This window comes from Pygocentrus nattereri, chromosome 6 (assembly GCF_015220715.1).
Source record: "Pygocentrus nattereri isolate fPygNat1 chromosome 6, fPygNat1.pri, whole genome shotgun sequence".
In the NCBI taxonomy this organism is placed as follows: domain Eukaryota; kingdom Metazoa; phylum Chordata; class Actinopteri; order Characiformes; family Serrasalmidae; genus Pygocentrus; species Pygocentrus nattereri.
This window is the reverse complement of record NC_051216.1, coordinates 38709689-38722755: the sequence shown is the minus strand read 5'-3', so window position 1 is coordinate 38722755 and position 13067 is coordinate 38709689. Positions and strand designations below refer to the sequence as shown.

At 37.6% G+C, this 13067-nt stretch overlaps 1 protein-coding gene across 1 annotated transcript in view; it reads right to left on the bottom strand.

The window, feature by feature from the left end:
- slc39a10 (solute carrier family 39 member 10) overlaps positions 1–12448 on the bottom strand; it is a 38505-nt gene extending 26057 nt beyond the window's left edge. Inside the window, exon 1 of the mRNA XM_017695085.2 lies at positions 12404–12448. The gene's annotated coding sequence lies outside the window, so the exon portion shown is untranslated. The remainder of the gene's footprint in view (positions 1–12403) is intronic.
- Between the last annotated feature and the right edge of the window lie 619 nt (positions 12449–13067).

The following is a 13067-nucleotide window of genomic DNA, read 5'->3' as shown; positions in this document are numbered from 1 at the left end:
TAGTAATCATTTCAGTTTTAGTTATAATCCTAGTTTGGTATGAAATGTTTCTCGAGACTCAGATTTCTTTACAGTGGTGGTGAAAGGAACCAGGTCACCATGTCTACAACACAAATATAGCCATTTTATATTACTATCCAAAACCACCAGTGAACCTACATGTGTATGTTGAGTTCTTATATGGAATTTTGATGATGGCAAAATAGTGCAAAATCTAGGTTTTACACTAGGTTTATCTTTGCCATAAAAGACCCTCTCAAAACTGCTGTAAAATAGTCTCAGACATCTGCCAAGGCATTCATAACCATTTCATGTAATAATTTTCTCTGAGGGAGCTTTTAGAGGTGGATGTCTGGTTCCTATATCTACCACTGTGAACAGTCAGTAAGTTTCTCTAAAACAGATAATTTCAAACCAAACCACCATTTAATTTTGCGGAAATCTGGAAAAAAAAGGTCTGAAAGGGCTGACAGTGAAGTCCAAACTGGTGAACCAACATAAGATATAGATCCAAAGCATGTGGCAGAAAACCAAAATTCCATTAGCTGTTTAAAAAGACTATGCAAAAACTCTGATTAGTTTCAGTTTTGACTTTTTAAAACTCAAACTGATGATTTATGAAGATGTGGTTGAAGGGTTTCACTCCAACTAATCACCTTCATTAATTTTTTTCCCTTAAAATACTTCAATAAGAGTGAGCTTTGCACATAGCAGACCAACAACAAACTAAAAAGCATTATACATCAGCTGCAAAACACTTCTTGCTGGATGGATATACATTGTGGTAGGAAACTTCACTTGACTGCACTCTATATATGAGGCAACTAAACAGTGTAATAATGACTCATAATTCTCCTGGACCAAAGTGCAGCTTCACACGGCCTTCCATAGTTTAGAAACCTCAGACTGCCAAACGAAACCAGCTCATGATCAACCATTTCTCAACACATGACCTGACCAACAGGCCTTCTTGAAAACAACAAAACACACACATTTCTCACTACCCTGTAATTCACTGTAATGTTTATCCATCATCATGATGCCTGGAGAAGCCAGTGGGCCCTTTTCCCTGCTATACATCATTTATTGACACACTGCCTACAGACTGAACCTCTTTGCTGTACCTTTCTCCAATAATATCTCTGAAAAACAGCCTCTTGTCAAATTATCTTAAACCTACATAGTCAATATATCCAATATCTCTCATTTTGAGACTGTTGTAACCTTATTATTTAACTTATTTAATAGACATGTTTACTGTTTCTATTATGTCAAATGATCTCACTATATTGGCAGATATCGTTGTTTGCTGTGAGAAATACACTTGAATTTATTAAGAGATAAGAGATCAGGCTACTTACTGAAATCACATAAAACAAGTTAAATCATTTTCTTATACAGTTGTGACAAATTCAACATGAGAAACATTAGAAATTTTGACTAGATTTAATATTGCAAAAAATATTGAATCATGAGCCCAGTACTAAAAATTTAACTGTATCGTTAAAATCTTACAAAATTGCTAAGCTAACTTTACTATGGATTAGTAAAACTGCAGTTTTACAGCGTATACATCACTTTTTACTATGGCAAAAACTTACCATGTTATTCTATAGGCTACTGTTATTGCAGCTTACTACTGGTATTAAAATGGGGTATATGAAATTAGTTTCAACCAGTGTGAGACAAGTAAGAGGGAATTCCACTGATTTTTCAAAATTTCTGCATAACTGAATTGTCACACAAAGTTATTACATTAAACAATTACAGGTATGTTTGCATTTGTGTTGCTTCATGATAGTTCTGAGATAAAGATATAACCTATGTTTAAAAAGTTATTCATAGTAGAGGGATACATGCAGGGTGTTGTAAGGCAAAACAGTAAAAAAACATTGGAACACTGATGGAATTGTTGGAAAACCTTTTGAATTGAAGGCCGTCTGGTTAGTAAGCACTACCACGGTAATAAAGGGTAGCCTTATGCTGCAGTACAGTGTTTCAAAAGCCAGACAACATCAGGACTGGCAAAGGGCACAGACTATGCATTAGAAGTCAACACAGATTATGAGACACATGCCTTCCTTTTATGCTTGTAAAAGACACAGCTGGCTTGTTTTCTGACATTTAAACTGTTCACCTTGATGACCACTGTGACAGATGCGTAATCTAACATTGATTTCCAACACTACTATCAATCAACTCAAGCCTTTGATGCATGATGTAATTCTAAAAGACTGTAATACAGTACAACAAGTGTTGGGGTCAATTAAAGCTTCAACTGTTTTGTTACACCATAAAAGAAGACAAACAGAAATTTTAATGATGATAGCAACAAAGGAAGAAGGTTCGAAGAATATAATAAGAATGTGACAAAAAATCTGAAGCAGAAGAAAAATCTGAAGAAGAAGACACAAGGTGCAGCCCTTCATAATGCCCAACTACACTGACTGCAGTCTAAAAAAATGTTTTGCCAAAATGATATAGCTCTCAAAATTATGTATCCCATCCAGTACAGGATGGGAAAGCCCTCAGGGTCATGAAAGATGAGCAGATGTCTCCCAACACATGGAGATACAGCACGCCAGATGGTAGAAGGAAGAGCACGTGTTCTGCAATGAAAAAGGCATTTTGGGAAATCTAGTAAAGCATAGCTGGAACACAAGGTCCTCCACTAACCAAGGTACCCTATCCATGTGTGAATAATCTGAAAGCTATACACTACAGAACTGCCCATAAAAAATTTGTATCAGTCAAATCAGTGACTGATTTTTCAGTGTAAACTACAATCAAAATCTTTCCCAAATAGCGCAACCCTCTTGTGCAATGATAGACAATGACCCTATAATATATAACAAAAGTGGCTAGAGCCTGAGAACCAGAACTCAGACAGCCTTGATCCCTCAATCCAAAAACAAACATGCAAACACACCCACCTTTAACATAAACAGACACACCTACTAACTAAACAGACACTGCCCAGAGAGATGTCCAGCAATGGCAACTTCTTAAGAGTTTAACCTGTTAAAGTACTGCTTGAGATGCTTAAATTGTCAGCAAATGTGCTGTCAGTAAACACAGTGACTACATCACAGACAAAACATGCAAACCACTGATTTCAGGTAGCAAAAAAAAACAGTGAAGATGGTCACAAGAGCATAAACAGCACTAGCATGTGATGAACTCAGACATAACCTCCAGCTCCAACATCACAACAATGCCAGTTCTTAACCATTATTGCTTAATAAGGTCAAACTTTTTGACAGCCCTCTACATCTGTTTCTATGGCACCTACAAAAACGGTCCAATCCTGTTAAACTTCATTATCACCAGTGCTAGGTTTAAGCTTTTCTCTAAGTTGATTTAATACATATTCAGTTGAATGTTAGTTACGCATACGATACAAATGGACAACCAAAACAAAGTGTCAACTGAAACAGCAATTACCTCAACTCACATCCAAACTTGCCTCTCACCTTCAAGTGTCGCTGTTCCTAAGGTTATCAGTCAAGACCTGCTGATCTCCATACAGCTGGGATTGACTGTTTATGAACTCTCCACAGGCTGAGCCCGCTCACATAAACGTGGCATCTGCAGGTTCCCCTCGTGAATGAGGGTCAGCTGTGGCCAAGTGCCAGGGGAGACTCGCGAGAGGGCCCTGCAGATACCACAGTTAGTCAAGAGGACAAACACCTCTCAACACCTTCCATGGAGCATACCTCTTAATCCGAAGACCTGTGTGGACAGTAGATGGCGGGCTGAGGGAGAGAACGACCAAAAGGCTTTGGTGCACCTTTTCTAGAGCAGCATGGAGCTTTAAGTCTCTAAGCCCTCACGTCTGGTCATTTAATGCATTTTTGGCTCCAGAAGGGAGGGGTTAGTGGGTTATGTGCTTTTGCAAGTTGTAGGGTGTGTGCAGAAGGGTGGGTGGAGGTTTAGGATTAAAGTTAATCAGCTACTGGGGAGACCACATACTGCACAGAAAAGCCTGAAGATATCTCTGCACTGTGAACATCTGTGGAGGTCTTAGGGTAAGGGCAAGTTATGAACTGATGGAAGATTGTTTAGCCAGCTCACCTGCAGAGATCCAAGTCAGTTGAGGAAGAATTACATCCACAACTTGTAATTTAATAAGCTGGGCCTTATAAAATCAGTTTTAAATTTTCCCCCATTTTTTCATTTTGTGATATATTTCTTTTTTATTCTGAAATATTGTTTAGAAACATCAAGTTTAGCAGGCCAGCCATTCTCCATTGTAGGGGGGTATTATTGGCGCTTTAACAATTTCAATATGCAAAGAAACGCACCATAACAAAAACACTAACTATATACAATGCTGCTTTCATTGCAGTACAACTGTTTACTGTTATGAGACACATTTACTTACTTTAATCAGGAGGTCAATACTTTATCTAGGCTGAAGAGAAACCATATTAAGCACAAAGTGGTGGTCGGCCTTAGTGACATTGCGTCTTCTTGTTTTAACGGATTAACAGCTATTTCTCACAGTCATCTACCTAACCCACCAGATCATATGGCCCAAAAAAGGGTAGGTTTGTGAAACTGAACCAACACTGTAAAAATGTTAAAAATAAAGTAAGACACATTCAACTTCAAGAACTTACAACATATACATTAACAAAGTTAAACCAGACTGTTTACTAAACTTCAGGCTTGGTAACCTCAAAAATACTTCTTTTTGGTTAAAAAGTAGCATCTCTTGTTTACAGTAAGGCTGTCTGCAACTTAATGCTGAATTCACATTCATCTGACTTGGTGGTTGCATATAAAGGAAGTGAATTTTGCTTGAGCCTGAAGTAATCCTGAAAACGCAACCCAGACGAGGAAATGAGGTAAGGGCACTCAAAAGCTACACTGAGAAAATGCTGTAATAATGGGAAGAAACATCTATTAGGGTTTCATCCAAATACGACAACATTTCTAGGCAATTACACATAGCAGATTCAATACACTCAGAATTCTTCAAAATAAAATAAATGCATCATATCCTGCAATGGGAAACTGCACATATGTCACAATTTTAGTAACTGTCACCAACCAGCTGTACGGTCACTTCCTGGGCACTTTTACAGGGAAAGCATCTCACAAGCATCCAAAAACTGGTCTCGAATACGGACGACAACAACAGATCTAAGGCTACGTTTACACAGCAGGTTAAAGTGGCCCAAATCCGATTTTCTCCCCGATTTTTTTGTTTGGCTGTTCACACTTATCTTTTAAATGTGATCTGTATGTGACATCAGTCTGAACGGATCAGCTCCCAAACCGACCCGCATGCACAAAAGAATGCTTCGCATGTCGTGCCACGGCCACTTCTTTGGTTCGTGTCCTCTTTAAACTGTTCTCTGGCGCTGCAGCCTCGGGCTCCTCCGGCCGCGCTCAGGCGTTTCTTTCGAAACCTTTTTAAACTCTTAAGTGGCTGCGATGAGTCTCTTCTATTTTTTTGGTACAGAAACATCAGCCTAAATGTTTGAGTCTCAGCAGCGCAAGATTCTGACGATTGTCGGGTTGGACTGACAAAGTGGCCTGAATTCCGATCTGGCTGTTCAGACTGAGCCGCATTGCCGCAGATCGGATATGGATCGGATTTCTGTACCACATATGAAAGCGTCTCAAATCGGACTTGAAAATGTCAGATTCAATGCGTTTCAGATGACACATCTATGTCACATATGAGGAAAAACATAGCCTAAGTTTTCTCAGCAGTATACTGCCCATTTCACAATATGTGAAATGTTCTGAAATTCCCTTTAAACCTGAAAGGCATTTGAACATGTACATATGTGTATGTCCTATAATTTGTTACATAACAGCGTCTTTACATGTTAATCCTTCTCATAAAAGACTCACTAAACCCAATTAACACTGCTTTTTGTAACTCTTCATGAACGCATGGTGGATTAAGTTAGGGATAACCTACATCCTTTAAAACAACAGCTAATTACAAATACTTGTTAGTAAATACCTGCACAGCATCTGGTCAACAACCATTCCCAGTTTAAGGGTTTTTCACCATTGTACTTAAGTAACTCGGAGCAAATCAGCCATTAACACTAAGAGCTCTGTGAAAAACCGTGCACTGTAAAAGCTAAATGTGCTTCACAAAAGCTCATCAGCTGTAACACCATTGCATAATCCGACAGAATACTGGGGGGGGTGGTCTGTACAGTAACATTCCTTCAACACACCATGTGAACAGTCTTATGGATCTCGCACTCAACTTGAATGCTCTCATTTTCCAGTTCTGCAGGGCATGAGACATTTTACAATGCCACCTTGCATTTGCCTTTATCTTGTGTAACAATGAGCGACTCTTGGTGCCATGCAGTTGTAGTCCTACACTGTAGCACACCGAACTGTGCAACACTCGGCTGAAACATGGACAGGCCAATGAATAGTAACATTTATACAGCACACTAATAGAGCTTTCCCCTTAAATGTGCATCATAGGTCTACAATAGACATGGGCAATATGGCAAAAATATAACATTGTGATACTTCAGGAAATGTACAGGATTCACAATATGATACGATATTTACTTCTCACACATCTGATCAGTTAGAACTGATATATTAAATAAATATTAAAAATATACTATCAAAAACTGTCAGCACAATGATTTTCATATTTTGTATAGTACTAAATTCAGTTAAACGGGACTAATTCCATCCCTTTATAAAGAACCAATGTTCCATTTAAAGACATATTACACTGTGCCTTTGTTTTATACTACTGACTCTGCCTAAAAATAAACACAGCTAGTACCACAGATAACAATACAGTATTTGAATGTTATTTCACACTGCACAATCACATTATTCTTAAACAACTAAGATGTTCCGTTTATTTCCCCATTTATTTTCAGTTGTTAGAATTTTAACACTTGTTCATTGGGGATAGCAGCACACTCACCGCTGTGAAGAACGAGGGTTTACGCTTAAACATGCACAGTACAAAATAAAACAGCCTTATATTATGTGTAACATGAAGCATGAATAAAATCACCGATGTGTGAAAACTGTGGAAAAAAAAGAAGGCAGTGTTCTTCAGTTTAAATGTTTGGTGAAAATGGTGCTGAGGCAAATGCACATATTTAACAATGCCAGCCAATCCGTATGCAGTGTTTGCATGTCAATAATAATGTCCTTTTAATAAAATTTCTGTGCAGAGGGAAAGGTCAGAGAAATCAAGAGCAAACACAGAAAGTAGTGAAATAGTCCCTGCATCTAGTAGCTAACTAAACACATGGTTTGTGTTATAAACTAAGGTGGTTCAATTAGTGAAATTTGATTGATGTTCATTCTTTTCTTTAATTTGATCTACATTTTTAAGCTTCTGTAAATTGGTGAGACATGCAAGATTCTAAGTGTAGATGTAGGTTTTTTTCCCCCCTGCTTAACACAATCACAATCATGTGCCACACAGAGAAAAACTAGAGGGTGCATGATGATATGCAAGTAAGCTCAAGCCCGCATGATGGCAAGATGGTCTGTGGCCAACAAAGATAACACCAAGCACAACATCAGCTGCTTGGAAACACTTTGCTTTCAAGGTGTCAGACGAAGAACAACAGCATGTTGTGGTGCTGTCTGCACCGCAAGGCAACACGACCAATTTGTTTAATCTGAAATTCAATCTGTTAAAAAGCTTTGTTTAAAGTCCAAGAAATATATGTTTCTAAAATTACTGAGCAATCGTGTCAAACACTTATTCTTCAAATTTGACCAATATAATCTTGACTATGGTTTTTGCCATAATCCAGAACCCCTACTTTTTTCAGGTAGCTTAGTCTATGAAACAGGAACACAAGTCTAACCCAGAAACTAAAAGAGTGGCAAACAAGAGGCTATAATATAATCTCCTGATCTTTTCTATCCTCTTTAGCAAAACTGCTTTACACCGTTTGGTGTGAAGGTGCACAAAAACATGCTCTGAGAGATCACAGAGAAGATGGTGACTGAGGACTATTTATTATTGAACTTTTTTTACTGAACTGAACACTAAGAATGGTGTGTCCAAGCCTCCTGGCAGGCATGCGAACAGTTTTTTGGCCTTTTGTTAAAATATTTGAAAGCAATTAAGAAAAAAAAAGAATGTTTTATTAATAAATCATGACATGCGCTCAGCTGAACACCTGTGGGCTTTAATGTTATATTGTGTACCAAATGTCTACAACAGACTTCTCATGTTTTCTATATTTTATTGAACAATTAAAACATGCATACGAACAAAACTTTAAATGACAGCTAAATATTTTACCCTAGACCAGTGGTCTTTAATTAAAATTCAATTAATTAAATTAAAAAGCGACGGTCTGGAACATCATAATGTCTAACTTGCATCATAATTCAGTGCCATATACTGTTTACTGAAGTTGTAGTTATATCAACATCTTACGTGTGTGTGTGCCACTCGCACGAGTCTCGGTGCACATTGTAATGCACAGATTTGATTGGCTGAGCAGCATTAAGTGTGATTTTTACCATGCATGCGATTGGTCTGTGAGTTTTCCGGGCCGCTGAAGCCGTGCCGTAAACGCTAGAACAGTTACGCTGATTAAAATAGGACCATCCGACATTAAATAATTCTCTACAGTTTATCAGTTATAGGTCCAGGTCAGCTGGCTGTCTGGCTCTGGACTCGTACCGCGGTCTGCCTATTAATGAACTCTGCCCTAGATGTTCCTTGTACAGCCACATGCTTTAAAGTCAATGATTCGTGGATTTGCTGAGTGAAAGTAAGTTAACAAATTCTCTGCAGCAGTGGTGCCCAATCATGGTCCTGGAGATCCACCACCCTAGAGAGTTCAGACCTAACACACCTGGTCTTGAGAGCCTTCACTGTCTGGATCAGGTATGCTAGACTATGGTTTGATACTATGGTAGATCTCCAGGACCAGAACTGGGCACCCCTGCTCTACAGAGAACTAACGGAATATGATATATTTTAAGTGAACAATTTCTGGTTATCTGTGGAGTTTAAAATACTGGAGAAAACTAAAACATACAAAATGTGCCATAACTGTTGCACAGTCCCCATTTATGGTCTTCCCCCAGTTTGTTAAATTCAGCAAATAATAGAAATTGTGCATTAAAATGTGCAAACATATGTTTTCTGTAGAGGATGTGTTCACTTATTCTTAAAAATTCAACATTCAATATTTTTTTCATGTTAAAGTAACTCCATTTTAGAATTCCTACATACCTGATTACAACGTGCTATTAATACTAATAATATCTTATATACTAATAATAAGTGAGGTCTTGCGCTTTTCTTTAACAGAAGCTCATCCAAATTCAAGCTGTGTCCAACGTCATGAACAAAATGTTAAACATGCTGCACTTTAACAACTTGACCACTCCATGTTCCAGGACGTTGAGGCATTTAAGTGGCAGAAACATTATTTAAAAACTACTGTAGCCCTAAATTACATTATTTAAATAAATAACATTCTAAGCTTATACTTTCAATTCTTAACTTGCTTTCAAACACAAAGAACACTGCAGGTCAGTTACCAACCTCAGCAACCAGATTAAAATGTCCACTCATTACAGCGTGAAATCAGGGGTGGACAATATGACAACATTTCATCGTTATCATGATAAATCATGTCTCATCAGTACTTAAAGGACGCAGACTAACTACACTTAATTTTATTACAAAGTGAGCTTAATTAGACCTGTTTGGTTGAACGTAGAGCAGCACAGTTTGTAAAACACGCTGCAATCGTAGTTGTAGGTTTATAACTACAATTAATATAACATTTTTTAAATGTGGCACTATTCTATTGCATTTTATTCTATTCTGTTCTTTCTGTACATTTCTATTTTGACTGTTCCAACTTATTAAATCTCAGAAAACCATAATTTTTATAATGCATATTCTGTATCATGACAATATCTTGAAAGTATGGGGATATAATATTTTTGCCCCTTCTTGTTATGAATGCTTCAGTGTCTTTTACAGCTGTCTACACTGATGAACATCAAACCCAGCATTAATTACACATCACTGTAAAAACATTTATGTTAATTTAGAGCAGAAAACAGACATTTCAAAGGAACAAGATGGGAAAGTACAACTGCATGTGCTTCACCTCCTCTTTCTAAACGTCCAGTGTACTGAACTTACACTCCAGTATACTGAACATTGGAATTGGGTTAATCCTGAAAGATGAACATATTTACTATCATCGGAATTAGACAACCAAACAAATAACTAAACACTTCCTATATTTAGGCAATGTTATTTCTTAAACACAGAAATGTTATTTGTCTATGACACTAGATGTGTAATCTAATGTGTAATATTACATATAAATCTATGTAATAGGGAAAATATAAATTTAACATATAGTACTTTAGAACAGTATATGTGTTAAGAACTTTTGTCATTATGATATAAAAATGATTAGAAAAGTTTCATATTTTAGGAGCTGTTTATGCAGAAGTGCATTATGCATTCAACTCCAACTGTCCACTGAGCATTATATATTTCCCATGTATTACATATATATATATATATATATATATATATATATATATATATATATATATATATATATATATATAGACACACACACACACACACACACACACACACACACACACACACACACCTCGAACTACAAAGTTTGGCGTAATGTCGGTTTATAACGTTACCATTTTAGGGAAATAAAGCAGGAAGTTATGCAGCTTGACACGAAAACCTTATGACTAACAGACTAGCAACAAAAACAAGCGTTAAAGGGGCATTTCACTAAGGGTCATCTACCACATTATCTACTATGCAAAACCAATAGCAAACCTACACGTGTCTCCTGAACTTTTATATGTAATGTTGATGACTATATACAGTCATAAATCTGTTTCCCTTTAAATACGAACAACTGGGCTCACGATTTTTTCAAGTTTTAAAAGTGGCACTGCTTTGTCTGCTCCAACTTATCAGATGTCAAAAAAGAAATACTGCGACATATTGCGTACGGTGAAAAGTTCTTGAATTATCACAGCTCTCCAATACAGAAATCGGATACATCATTTTAGCATGAAACATATATGCCAACTTATTTAAAATAACTTCTATTACTTATGAGACGTTTCAGGTCCCTAGATAATAAACATACGCACGCACACACAGAAATATATATATATACACACACACACACACATACATACATACACACACACAGATATATATATATATATATATATATATATATATATATATATATATATAATGTGTGTGTGTGTCTGTTGTATAACAAGGTTTTTGGATCTTCTTTCTTCCACATACATCATTATGTAGTTAAAAGTAGTACAAAGTCTGAAACATTAAGTACAAATCAATTAATATTTTAAAAATAATTTAATATTTATAAGCAAACAGATAACCGTGACAATCATAACCGTACTGGGATTTATGATCCATGTATTATGTGTATTTTCAACCACCTTCCAGACATACGTGGATTAATCATATATGAATATAGGTCCATTATTTAATACTGACATACAAATACAAATCTCTTCAAATATAGGCCTAACCTTGAAGATATGTTCGTATGAGCTAGAAGATTTAACATGACGTTCCGTTTCTTACAGTCCTTCATTAACTACAGTCTCTCTACACGTGGTTCATAACAACGGCATCCGACACTGAGGTAAATAACGTCATAGCTAATCACGGCAGAGCGTTTCATACGTCTTCTATTAACGATCACTTCGAGTAGCCGGTTCATAAACGCACTTCAAAGCATGAACCAAGACTTAAGGTTAAAACTGTCAACTGACGAGGTTTATTTTACTTTGTTTCTCTTCATCTTATCTGACCACGCTAAATGTTACCGGACTCATTGTTCCTCGAGTTAACGTAGAAAACACCACAGCAAAAAATATATATATATGCGTTGGTACCAAATACCGCTCTTATATTTGTTCTCACAACTCCAAAATTAAGTGTTTAGAAACCTTTCATCACTATGTAACCCGTCCAAAAACGGAGGTCAGTATGGTTAGCGAAGCAATAAACCCCAACACAAGATTAGCCTGGCCTAGCCTAGCACAGCCAAGGAACTTTCCAGGTCCACCTTAAATAGTGCAGCAGTTACGTCCGGGTGGCATATATATCATGGAACTGCTGCGCCATTTAAGGTGGAACGGGAAAATACGAACAAGAAGCTGACGAATAGGAAGCCAACTTCAGCCTCGTCGCCTTCAGTGACAACATGACAAAAGCTTCGTCCTTCTGCGCCGACTAAATCGAGTTTATTTGTCAAAAACGAAATGTTTTAAGGCAAACGGACTCGGCTTCGTCTCGTTTAGCCACCCGGGTCTCCGTTGTGGGAGTGTGTGAGAACAAATCGCGGGTTTTTTATAGAGTTACCTCACTCGAGTGCCGTGTGCAGCTCCTCTCCGCTCGGTACGAAAAAGCTCACTGCGCGCAAAACAGCACCAGCGAGGGAAGGCGGGAAAAGGCATTCACCAACAGAGTTACGCAATAGCGATACGCCCCGCCTCGCTTTACTGAGCAAGGGGGACGACAAATGCGTAGACCATTGTTGCTGGACTTGTATTACTATTTTTTGCAGCACAGCTTTTAGAATGGAGGCTCTTTATTTGGTCTGAAGACCTCTAACGTCGAGCAAAACATGAACTAAGGGGCAAACCAGTCACTGGCAGCTTCGTGCGCGCTACTGTCTGGGGCGCAAATTGCGTAGCTTTCACCAATATACTGGCATCGCTGTCTATCCTTGTTCATTTATGTATTTCATTTATTTCGTCATTTTATGTTTTGTTACTTAGGTTCAATTTGGGTTGAAAACCTCTCCGGAAACTAAGTGACGTAAAGGAGATGACATCCATCCGATTCACCAAACCCACTTACGTAAATTCACTAGACCCGACGCTGCTCTGGGACGTAACTTACGTATAGATGATGAAGCACTGTTGCTCTTGTTTTGTCTGCTTTTCCTTTGTGTGACTGTGACCTAAGAGGAGAAAACAGTTACACGTCACTTCCCTTTTAGGTAAAAACAAATCCGGCTAGC